Source organism: Saccostrea echinata, unplaced genomic scaffold (assembly GCF_033153115.1).
Source record: "Saccostrea echinata isolate AGI-Se365-2 ecotype Australia unplaced genomic scaffold, CSIRO_AGI_Sech_v1 ptg000030l, whole genome shotgun sequence".
Classification (NCBI taxonomy): Eukaryota; Metazoa; Mollusca; class Bivalvia; order Ostreida; family Ostreidae; genus Saccostrea; species Saccostrea echinata.
This window is the reverse complement of record NW_026889779.1, coordinates 28,628,042-28,641,502: the sequence shown is the minus strand read 5'-3', so window position 1 is coordinate 28,641,502 and position 13,461 is coordinate 28,628,042. Positions and strand designations below refer to the sequence as shown.

At 29.9% G+C, this 13,461-nt stretch overlaps 1 protein-coding gene across 1 annotated transcript in view; it reads left to right on the top strand.

Annotated features, from left to right (window-relative positions):
* The window catches only part of LOC133197641 (cysteine sulfinic acid decarboxylase-like), a 246,247-nt gene that overhangs the window by 105,219 nt on the left and 127,567 nt on the right, over positions 1-13,461 (top strand). The gene's annotated exons all lie outside the window — the stretch shown is intronic.

Sequence of the window (13,461 nt, the reverse complement as noted above, 5' to 3'; positions counted from 1 at the left end):
TAATGTCAACTTAATTGTCAGTTTCTGTCTTTGTACAATCATATAGAATTGCTCTTTTGTTCCTAAAAAGTAATACAGATTGTTAGTGTGTCCAGGAAATCGAAAAATCAAAAAAATTAATCCTTAATGTAAATTTCAAAGCAAATGTACCTACATGTGGTTTTAACAATGCTGAATTGGGAATATTGTAAAAATTGCTGGTGAAATAAAAGTACATTGCGTTAGAGATTAATCACAAATCTTTTCATATCAAGATAATTTTTTGCATATTTGTATTTTCTTTGACTTTTGCTTTAAAGTTATGTCTGATCTATGTCTGGCACATAACATTTGAACTTACATAAGTTCTTTCTTAACTGTGACGATAAAGATTTCCCTCAAACGATGGATATTTCGGTAAATGACCTCTATATTTACTTTGTATTCTACTAACAAGCGTTTACTTATTATTCCATTTTGTGGCTTTCTTTGTTATATATATATATATATATATATATATATATATATATATATATATATATATATATATATATATATATATATATATATATATATATATATATATATATATATATATATTATTATTATTATTATTATTATTATTAATGGTTTGTTTCTTTATTTTTTCTGAAATTCATGTTTATTTTGTTATTTTTTTCAATATGTTTTTGCTTTTTTGAGGAACTTTCTACCTTACTTGTAGCAATAATATATCGTTGTAAGACTACATGTAACTCTCAGTTACTTTAATACCTGTATCTAAAATTACACAAAAATGTCATAGTATACGTGGCATTTAGATTGTACTTACTGAGTGGCATGTTTCCTTTTAATGTGATAAAGGATTGTAAATCATGAAACATGATATCAATAACGAACTCAAAGGCAACACCCTTTCTATGTCTATCATTAAAGTACGTTGATTATGTTATTTATATAAAGAAAGGTATTATACTACCCGTCATGATGCAATAATATCACATTCTTTGAAACGAGTATGCGAAAATATGTTTTTTGATCATTGTTCCTTGTAAATGTCTGTTGGGGATATTGTATATAATACATATCAATTGGTTATCCATTATGTACAAATGTCTCTTTGTTATCCATACCCTCTCTTTCCTTCAAACCCGAAACTCCTGACTGAACATGTCCATTCATGTTTTATTATAATGTGTGTATATATATATATATATATATATATATATATATATATATATATATATATATATATATATATATATATATATATATATATATATATATATATATATATATATATATATAAATATAATGACATGAGATACTCAAAAAGATAATGATATAGAATTTGTTTAAGCAGATTGTATGGGCTTATTGCAAATAAACATATTTACCATGAAGTTTTCCTTTAAAACTATCCTTTATCTTCCATTCCATCCCAAATATATATATTTTTTAATATTATCTGGATAATGAAATATTTCAGTCATAAATAAGAGAATGTCAAGTGTATTCACAGAAAAATCTCCATTTTATCTGTTGCTTTGGGTATTTTTCTACATATTCTTAGATATATATAATAAAGATAGCTTTAAAGGAAAACTTCGTGATGAATATATTTTTTGAATAACCTATCTGTACAAACTGTTTTTTTTTTCAAATTTCGATTTAAAAGTTTGTTTTAGTATCTTAAGCCCTTAATAAAAACATTTCGTGTTTGAAAGTCCTTGAGCTCAACGAGTAAGAAAGGGATCCTCAATAAAATTTTGAGCCTGAGAATTTTTCTTTTGAACATTTTGTATTTCATTCTTTAATTTCATTTAAAAGCATCCAAATAAAAGCTTCAATAAAATTAAATAATCAATCTTTGTTATTTTATCTAATATTTTTGATTTTTCTACAATCACTTTCAAATAGAAATTGAAAAAAATTCTTTTTCTGTATTTATTTATTAGTGCACTACCTACATGCTCATAAATTCTCATTATCTAAATTTCACAATTAATCAAATTTTGTGATTACTTTTTAGTTCTAAATCTGGCATTTTCTATTGTTAAATATAAAATGAGCATTGGATTTTTATTATTTATCTCCTTATCATAAAATATGTGTGTATCCCCAAATGTAATATTCTCGTCATATTTAATCAAGCCTTTTTCTCCCTTTTCTTATGGATAATGTGTAATCATCTTATTCCGGTGTACATAATATTTAAGAAACTTGGACATATTCAAAATAAAACATCTAGACTGCAATAACTTTATTAATATTCGTTTCTTTTAACAATCAAACACCCCATACCAATGAGTAGTCTGTTTTAGAAACAAAAATGATTGCCTTTGAACCAATTTCAACCATGGCTTATATACCAGAACTAAAATGAGCAAGAATATTTTTATTTAATATTTTTAAAACACAAGAACATTTTCTAATTAAATAATATAATAATATAATATAATAATATAATAAACACTTTCTGACTGCTTTCTTCAAATGAATGTTTTCTTACCGTAATTGAAATAAACAAAAAGGTAATGATTCGTACATAAAAATGGCTAGAAAATATTTATCACTTCTAGGATTTTCTATACGAGCTAATTTTTTTATTTATTAAAGATTATTTTAAATTAATTCAACATTGAATGAAAACTTGTATATATTTTTTCCTTACTAAAATACATATTTATATATTTGCTTTTGAATGCTTCTTCGATACATTTTACTTACATACACAGTGTCCAATCAATTACAACATCAGTTCTGACCAGTTTCTATTGCATGAAGAAACAATTTAACAACGCTCAGTATATATACTTGTATTTTCGTCCCAGTGCTTTTGAAACCATTCTCGGAATGTACAGGTTCTGTACTCTTTTTGACACTTGGATTACTCTTGGCTTTGTACAAGTACAACCAACGGGTAGATCTAAGTAGGTTTTTACATACTGGTAAACACCACTCACACATCTCTTTTCAAGCAAAGGTATTCGATACGACACCGGTTTACATTCATAGTTCTCCATCCCATCCATACACGTCGTACACCGGCATCGAGCAAAATGAAGAACCTGGGGATATCGATTCTCGTTTACGTCCTCAACCAAATCCCAAGGACAAAGCGAGCGTTCGTTTAGAAATACTGGTGACGCGTCTAAATATGGATTTAAGCACCGGGAATTATCTATTGGTTGTGAAAAAGTGCTATTCAAAATCTCAATTCCATTTGCTTCAAAATGCAAATGATGCAGTTGTCTTTCAAACTCGTCATCACTCAGTCTGTGTGTACAATGTTGACAGTTTATGGGAAAGAGAGAGAGCAGAAAAACAATTATTGCTGATATCCATTTTCCCTGCAAATAAATAAATAAGAATGGCATTTGGAGTTTGTAAAAATTATAGTTTCATTTTCTTTGCAAAGTTCAATCTCCAGTCAGAATTTACATTTTGAAAAGTATGGTCAGCCATACTCCCAATAATCTGAAAAAAATCTGGTCTTTATAAATTGCTTTCAAATATCACTTTAACTTTCATCAATACCATAAAGAATTTTTTAAAAATAATGAATAATAATAAATAAAGACTTTATTTAGACAGGATAGCATTACATTGTGGTCCAGCATAGAACATATTCATAGACAGATGAATAAGGGAAAATTATCTATATATATGCCATGTTGGCAATGACATTGGAGAAATTTTTAGTACAATTCACATTCTTGTCAATAGATCAATTTTGCAATAGTGTCCCTGGGTTTTTTTTTTACGTTACGACAATATTTCAATAATGATGAAGCAGTAGTAAAATAAAATGGGTTTTTTATAAATGGTGTAAACAGGTCTCATAGAAAACAACAACGCATGACTCAACATGAACTTGAACAATTTTTCGTAGAAGTAGCTATGCATTTACAAAAACATTTTAGATTAATAAGTCTCTTATTCTTTATCAATGTTTCGAAACGCTGAATAGGTGAGCAAAAATGTACATAAAAATTATAAACCACATCTACGAGTGTTAGACTGAATCATATTTATCAAGCAAAAGATGAGATACGATCTCATCCTAGACAAAGCTGGATTTATCAGAATCCCTTCCTCATTGGAAGTGCGCAAAAGTGTCCATCAATGTGACCACCTTAGAATAAAAGGTTAATGATAATGGCGATTATAAAAAAGGATTTTAAAATTCAAATTTTGGTTCTCTGAAAGTCAAAGCAATTTAATGATCATCTAAAAAATGTTCTTAGGAAAAAGAGTGCTCTATTTCCCTTTTTTTTAAGTTTTGATTTGTTTTTTTTTTTATTCTGAAAAAAAATGAACGTTTCAAAGGATTATAATTTTCACAATTAAGCATAAAATAAATGGTTGAATGAATATTATTTTTTTCAGAAATGTAGTCATCTATTAAGATATAAAATTTCAAAATAACTATCCATGGATCACTTAGAATAAATGCATAAAATTTGAAGAGAATTTATCCCTGTCGACATTGCTGTGACATTTAAAAACAAGAGGCCCAAGGGCCTTAACGGTCACCTGAGTATAATACAACAATTTAGAGGATCCACAGAGTATAAAATGAACTGAAAGGTGAAGCTTTTTGCCCCAAAGCAAGAAAAATAGGGTGATCAGGATCAACAAAATAATTAGTCTAGTATTCATTAACAGTTCATAAATTAGGTTCTAATCTGTTCCCCATTTATCACTCTCACCAGACAGTATTAAACAAACTATCAGTGCTTCTCTACTCTTTTAATCTCTTTTAATTCCTTGTTGAAATCTCTTACATTGGCCTCTCTTGATCTTTGATGAAAATTTAATAAGACAAGTTATTTTCGTCTCATTTTTATTTATCTATTACTTGCAAGTCTACCTGATCATTAAAATTATGAAAGTACTTTTTGTATTATACAATAAAAATTCTTGCATAATTCTCTTATTCTATTAACCTTTCAAGTACATTATTTACAGTGATTAATTATCACAAGTAAGTGGCAAAGGGGAATAACTCCTCTCAGTAGAATACAAATTAATAGAGCCCTGGCCTGGACCAGAACACTTGACCAAATGGTCTTGATGTTCAAAAATCTGGTAAAAATACCCTTCCTTATTAAAACTTTTACTCTTTTTGCCTCTGATATGCCCAGGTGCAGAAAAGATTTTTAAAGCATTTATGCATTTTCACTATATCATATCTATATATTCAATTTGTTTCAATAATACCCAGGAGTAGAGAAGAAGATTTTCAAAGAAATAATGAACTTTCACTATATGATCTATACAGCCCCACCGTAGCACCAGAACCCCTGATCCTGGGGTCATGAATTTCACAATTTTGGTAGAGTCACTCTTGCTTATCATAACTATGTATTTGATTTGTTTCAATAATACCCAGGAGTAGAGAAGAAGATTTTCAAAGAAATAATGAACTTTCACTATATGATCTATACAGCCCCGCCCTAGCACCAGAACCCCTGATCCTGGGGTCATGAATTTCACAATTTTGGTAGAGTCACTCTTGCTTATCATAACTATGTATTTGATTTGTTTCAATAATACCCAGGAGTAGAGAAGAAGATTTTCAAAGAAATAATGCACTTTCACGATATGATCTATATAGCCCCACCTTAGCACCAGAACCCCTGACCCTGGGGCCATGAATTTCACAATTTTGGTAGAGGGCTCAATGCTTATTACAATCATGCCAACAGTTTAACTGCTTGATGTCCAGGAGTAAAGAAGATTTTTAAAGATTGCATTAATTTTGATGGTTTTGGCCCCAACCCTCAGGCCCCAGGGGGACAGGGGCCACGAATTTTACAATTTTTGTTCCCCTTCACCCATAGATGCTATATGATAAAATTAGTTGAAATTGGTTTGCTGGTTCCAGAGAAGAAGCTGAAAATGTCTAAAAGTTTACGAACGACGGACGACGCACGACGACGGACGAAAAGAGATAGCAATAGGTCACCTGAGTGACTCAGGTGACCTAAAAACGAGGCGTTGTATCTCAGCAGTTACCTATGACTCCACTCTGGCTAACACTAGATTAACAGAGTACTTTAGCTTACATCATATTCTCCTACATTGGACGTTACTCTGATAAGACAGAAATATTCTCCCTAAGGATTTAGAAAAAAAAAAGTTATGGATAAAATGTAAATGGTTTTTTATCTCTGTAAAATTCAAAGTGAATCATGGGGAATAAAAAGTCGAAGCAAGGCATATACATTTTATGAATATGACAGGCAGGTGCACAGCACTTGATCATAGAAAAATAGATGAAATGTATAACAAAAAAAATTATCTTTTCTTAAACCTTTAGATTTAACAAATGAAGCTGGATTACTTTTTGGAGTCAGAGTCCTATAAAAGGACCGTTTATGCAGGCTTACAGAAGATGATAGAGGTATTTAAAATTACAGCACATTTTCAGTTTTTAGAAATAGACTTGCAAGTGGACATTTATCTGTGACCATTAATAATCTTTCCTTAGTAAATATTTAGATCACATAAAATGTTTCTTTAAGTATTACAAACGTACATATCTACTAATTATTTTTGATGTACATGTTATAATCATTTTTTTAAACGTTTATTATTTTAAATGAATTTCTTTATTTTCGCTGTCAAATACCCTATTTGACGATCCTCGTAGAATTTATTTTAGCTTATTTAAGTTTTCTATGTATTAAAATTCAATTACATTCTGGGGATTTCCTGGTATTAATTTTCAATGAAAACCACAAAACAAACGGACCCAGCAGTAAAACTTGTTCTATTGATGAACCCAAGATGGTCATAGGAGATTCTACCTTTAAAGTACGATTCTATTCATTAAATCTACCATATGTGGGCACATATGGTGAGGCAGCAAAGCTTCAAAGACCTTAAACTATCTTAATTAAAATGAATCGTACACCATCTACCTTTTGGCTCAATTTTACTGGTACCATATCATTAACATTCGGCATTAATCAAAACTCTAAAATGTAGTTCTAGCAATTATGGTTTTTAGAAATTAAACTACGACAAATTCAGTTACAAAAAACACCGATTTTTCTTTCTTTCAAATTTCTTTTCTTTTTTGCACTTAGTTAAATATATATATATATATATATATATATATATATATATATATATATATATATATATATATATATATATATATATATATATATATATATATATATATATATATATATATATATATATATATAAATTTGTAATACTACTCACAATATATAAAACACTGTCCTTCTCCAACGAGGTTAACATCTTTGGACCGACATTGTATACTAATGGGTCAGAAAAAATGGCTGTGGTGAAAGTAGGTATGAGCTACTGGGTACCCATATCTTTACGTAATAGCTTTCAACGCAAAACTTCTCATATGGGAAAAAATAGTCTTTCGATCACTATCGGTATTAGGTTACATATAGACAATTTATATTTTCTAACGGATCCTGCAAATAAGACTACCTGGTATATATATATATTTTTATATACCATTAACATGTACATCTATATGTAACTAGTGTCTATTCGTCTTTAAAATAGTATTTCACCTGAAAATTCCAATTTCTATCAAAACAGGCTCAATTAAACTTAATAGATTTATTGTTTTAAGGATGAATGCCCCATCCCTAAATATTAGATTATCACTTATCATGACATCCTACTTTAACCATTCCTACTTTGTGCCTTTGCCTTAGTGAGAAGCACTGCGACATTAGTTGTTATCTGGAAACTTTTTTAAAAGAGCTTAAACCCGAATTAAAAAAAGGAATTCGATGACTGCAAAGTTTCTCCTAGGTTCTCATACTAAAAAGTACTGCAATTTGCAAAATTACTTACATGGCAATTTTGCTAGTATCAGAAAACTCTCACATGAAAATCCAATACTTTCGACCTATAATGCTTTTATCATTTTGATTTATATCTCCTTTTTTGACAGGTCAAATTTCAACATACTTCCACATCTACATTTTAACATTTTGAATGTATTAATATACATATATATAATTTAACAAACTTACCATATTCAAGAAAACCTGTTTCAAAGCGTTATACTTTAAGCATTTGGTGTAAATTAACAGGAACATATGTACATTTGTGGTAAGTCTGTTTATATATTATCGTCTACGTAATTCTTGTCTTGGAGGACGGCTGATGTTAATGAAGTTGGTAAACTCTACATATTCAATTACAGCGATCATTCATTAAAACCAACAGGGATCGTGCTTTATTTCTGGTTTGGATCAATGAATTGAAATAAGATACCCCTTAAGTCAAAACCTTTGTGTTTGGTGTTTAATTTCCAATGAAACAAAGAAGCACAGGGTGTCTTTGTAGAAATACATCCTTCAGTAATAGTGATCACATACCTAGCTTCTATAATTTGTATAGCATTGTGTTGGTAGTGATTAAAACTACGCAAAGTCTTTGTCAAATATCACCATGATGAGTTTTTTTTTTTCACTTAGAAGTATTATATGCATGTATATTATCAAATAAAATAAAAAGTTTGTCATTTTGCCTGATTAATTTATTTCATATTTAGGCAAATATGTTATTGTTTTGTTTTTAAAAATCTTCATCTCTCTTTATTGTCATATTCTGGACAATAAATTTTTAGAGAGTATTTCCTTGTATTCAAAGAGATTTGTAATTTTAAATTATATTTCTTCAGCATTTCATCCCTTAAGTTTTAGATACACTAGGCTACAGGCAGTATATATAGAAATGACTTATATCACTTTTTAAGGGGTTATTCATACATAATAAACAAACCCTAAAAAGAGAAGGAATTAAAAAAACAGACACATGGAAGAAAATACAAGGCTGAAATTAATCTTCAAAATATATGAAAAACAAGTACCAAATAAGTAACAAATATCAAGTGTTTGTCAAGGATTTCTGCAATTGTAATTCAGCTGCATTTATTTATCTATCTAATAATTATCAAGTACATGTATGACATCGTATTCAGAAATCATTTACCAAAATGTACATGTACACCCTGCCAAATTAACCCATTCTGGTATTGACCATCCTGCATTTTCGTCATCATTTGTAGTTATGTTAATTAACTTTGTTGTTAGAAGTGCACTTCTAAGCTCTAGCTTATTGTTCAAATTTTACAAAATAATAATAATGTGTACATAAGCTCCACTTACCAAAACAATCTTTTTCCATAGTGTCTTAAAATTAATTTCAAAGCTTCGGTGCTCATGATTAATGCAGGTTTCCATATGTTTATATGTCGATGAAGTCGCTACTATTTCTTCTTATGAAAATGCTCGATCATTTTCCTCTGCAATAAAGAAATGAAATAGTTTAGTCTATTTAAGAAACAGGATTGTTGCAATAAAACGAGAATGATAAAACCTACTCCTTTTTTGCAATTTCTCCGTTCAACAACCCTAGTGTAAATACTCTCATATGCTACCATGAATCTTAACAGTTACAAATATCACTACCATTATCACTAATCTGAATGAATATGTTGTTAAAAAAAGACAATTTTCAGGCTACGTGACTAAATATACACATTAAGAAAGCGCTGAAATGCCCTATATCGACTTTTCACATCATCTACGTCCCTCATCTTTAATTCTTTTGATTTGAGAAATTATAAGCATTTCTAAGGATATAAAGGTGACAGTTACTAAAGTGGAAATATTTGCTGACAAAAATAACAGACATAGCATAAAAAATAATTTAAAAGAAAAGGATTTTTTTTCATTTAAGCCTTGTGTTAGGCCGAAAAAGGTGGAGATAACAATGAATCTCGTAAATCCTTTAAACCATCGTGAACAGGACAAAATATGCACAAGTGGGTTGGGAAATGACATATCTGAAGACAAATTTTTTAAAAAAATGCAGTATTACTCCCTTGTCCTTAAATATCTAAAAATAATAAATAAATACATGTAATTGTTTATGTGAGGTATATCAACTTTATACATTTGTTGTTGATATAGAGCGCACCTGTATAATAACCGATGAATCCAATAATTATTACCAAAGTCTCCAGAATGTCAGCGTTGTACTCTGTTTTTTCAACAGAAGTGAACTAGAGAAGACATTTGTTTCTTCTTGTAAACTGTGTCTATAGGCAGTCAGATGATCTTTCAGATAATACGTTAGGCCCAAGATGCATTAGATATTAGACTCTTGGAGATTACACTAGAGCAAAATGCTCCATCGAAAATTTTACAGATGTCTAGAAATGAAAAATGTCATTGGGGGGATAGGAGATATTCGTGCGTTGCTGTATTTGATTCACGGTTGTTTTGTTTTGATTGTTTTACATTTTATTTATTAGTGTTATTTGTTTTCGAGATGTTTTGCTAATTTAAAATATTTAAGCAAGATTTCTTTGACTGAAAAACATATAAACCTTAGATATTCCCTTTTTTGGACAGATCTAAATCATTAAATTTCCAATTAAAGAAAACAAAATTCGAAAAATTAATAAGTTTGATTTGTTAAAAAAGTGAATATCTAAGTTTTATTCTTGGATATATAACTTTGAAAGCGTAGTATAATAATTTCAAAACTTATATTATTTACATATCAAATACTGTGTCAAGCATTAATATACATCTCAAACATTGTTGTGGCTTTTGACCGGTTGACAGGATATAGATTCTTTATGGCACCTGATCCCACCTCTATTTTCAAATGTCCTTGTTGTCTCTGTTCATAAATTGTATTGTTTAAATTGACCTTTGATTTTTATCTTCACATTACATAATCCTGAGTAAAGTAATGTTCATTTTCTAATTAAATAGCTCTACATGTATTTCCTTGGGAAAGGAGCTGTTGTAAGGGAATATTCTTTGATTTTTAAACCATGTTGAAATTAAAATTGCTGTCAATTTGTATTTCAAAAATTTACCTTTACCATTAATTAACGGTAATCTAAATTTCCTTGTTTCGCATCCGTACAGCAGAATTGGTCTTGTTAAACTTTTTAAAAGACACATTTTGTTTTTGTTCCTATTCTTTGGTATTCTTCATGGTACTTTGAAATGTCCCTCTTGCTTTCTGTAGTCTAGTGTTAATATCATTATCTCCACCACCTATAAATCTTTTTGCTATTATTGCTTCCATCGATTGTTGTTCTCAGAATGGAAAAACAATTAGATTATATCTGTTATTTATTGAACGATAATATATTCTTTTTTTACTTACTTTGTCGTGTCCAATTTCCTGGATAATAAAAAAAATCACAAAATGAAAATTGAGCAAGTAAAGAAACGAACAAAACTATTACTAACTTACATATGAATTTGTCTATCCAATACTGTTACCAAAGTAATAGGAAGGTAAATTAATATGCATTTTATAAACAATTCAGAATATGTTAGAAGAATGTTGAAAAATGATAACATAATTTTCTTTGCTTATGAAATATGAAAATTACGAACAGTAATCAAGCTCGAAACAAAAAAGATCGGGAGCAGAGCAAACATGGACCTCTAAAAGTATCAGGTGGAATCACTTGCCATGGAAGAGAAAGCTTCCCCTGTCGACTGGTCACACCCGCTTTGTGCTCATTGTCATGATGGGGCTAACGGAAAAATCTGTAGACAATTCAAATTTCGTGTGTAAATAATGACCTTACAATTAGTATGAAAAAAAACGTCAGTAAGCATTTGACCTAATGATAGATTGTTTTTGCTGATAAGATCATTGTATCGACCATAAATCTTGCGAAATATTGGCTTTAAACGAGATAGTTGATATCTTTGTTTCATTAACTTGTTTGTCGATATCTTGCCTCGTTTTTGAAATTGTTCGTACGCAGAGTAATGCCTAACTGTAAATCATATACGGTACCAATTTTTATGCACCAGATGCGCATTTCGAAAAATTATGTCTCTTCAGTGATGCTCATGCCGAAACATTGGAAATCCGAAATATTTGAATAAAAAAAAAATACTTGGAAGAGCTGAAAAAAGGGGGTGCAAAAGACTGGAGCCAAATACGTCGAAGGATCAGAGCTATGCATGAGGGAGATAATCCTTAATTTTTAAATTTCCTAAATTTTACCTCAGCAATTAAATATATATTCGTATTTTCAAGCATTCTCCTGCCTATCGAATCAACTGGGAGACATAAAATTCATATACAGGTGATATGGGTATGTTGCTTCATAAATAAGGGAAGCTGACGACAGAAAAGTCGAAGTCATCGCGTTTATCATAAGGGTTTATTGTTAGATTACCATTGACGTCTATGTCTAGTAAAATAAAAGGCCACAGCAAGTGTTTTCTTCTTCTCATGTAGAAGATTTTGAATAAATTTTGCTTCATATGAATATAAAAATAAGTCTGCACATAAAGGGGTTCATGGGAATTCCGACAGATTGTTGGAAGACTTTATCTCTCTCCAACAACTACACAGATATTGTCAATCAAAAACTTTGGCATCTTTTTAATATTAACTTCGGAGTACTTGTGTGAACAATTAGAATGATTTTAACAAACTAATTTTGCAAATGATCAATGACAAGGTTAGTGTATTTACGAGTTCTATTTATATTGAAAAAGCAGCTCTCTCTTATGGTGGCATATTTCTGCCCCTTGTGTGCAAGTTATTTTTCTATCAAATATGTCGACATGCAAGATAAATATGTTGACATGCATGATAGTTATGTCAACATGCAACATAAATGTGTTGACATGCAAGAAAATTGCATTCAAATAAGAATTATAAAAGATCTAAAAAAAAAATCTCAAATATAGCCCACATGTGACATCCAACATGCAAGATGCTACTTATTTATGTCAACATGCAAGTTATTTATGTTAACATGCAAGATAAATATGTTGGCATGCAAGTTATTTATGTCAACATGCAACTCAGATATGTTAACACGCTACTTATTTATGTCAACATGCAACTTATTTATGTCAACATGCAACTTAGTTATGTCGACATGCAACTTGGTTTTGTCAACATGCAACTTAGTTATGTTGGCATGCGAGATAAATATGCTGACATGCAACTTAGTTATGTTGACATGCAACTTATTTAAGTCAACATGCAATTTAGTTATGATAACATGCTACTTATTTATGTTGACATGCGAGATAAATATGTTGACATGCAACTTATTTATGTCAACATGCAACTGAGTTATGTTAACATGCTATGCGGGTTAAGCAGGGCTCATGATCATTGTTAATAATTAAAGTGACTGCAACCTAGCAGTCTACAATGACCCATATAGCTTAAACAATTAAGCTACATTTTTTATGATTTTCAATTACTTTATTATGTTGCTTTAGTTTGGTGCCGATACACTGTTTTTGTACCATTTACACATGCATTGTCAAAACACTTGCGTGTATCTAAACAACTCTGAAGTTCTAATATGCATGGTTGTTATTTTCTGAATTTTGTTATACCCTTTTCACTCCACATGCTTACATTGTGCTCCCGAGAGGACTTATTTTTAGACAA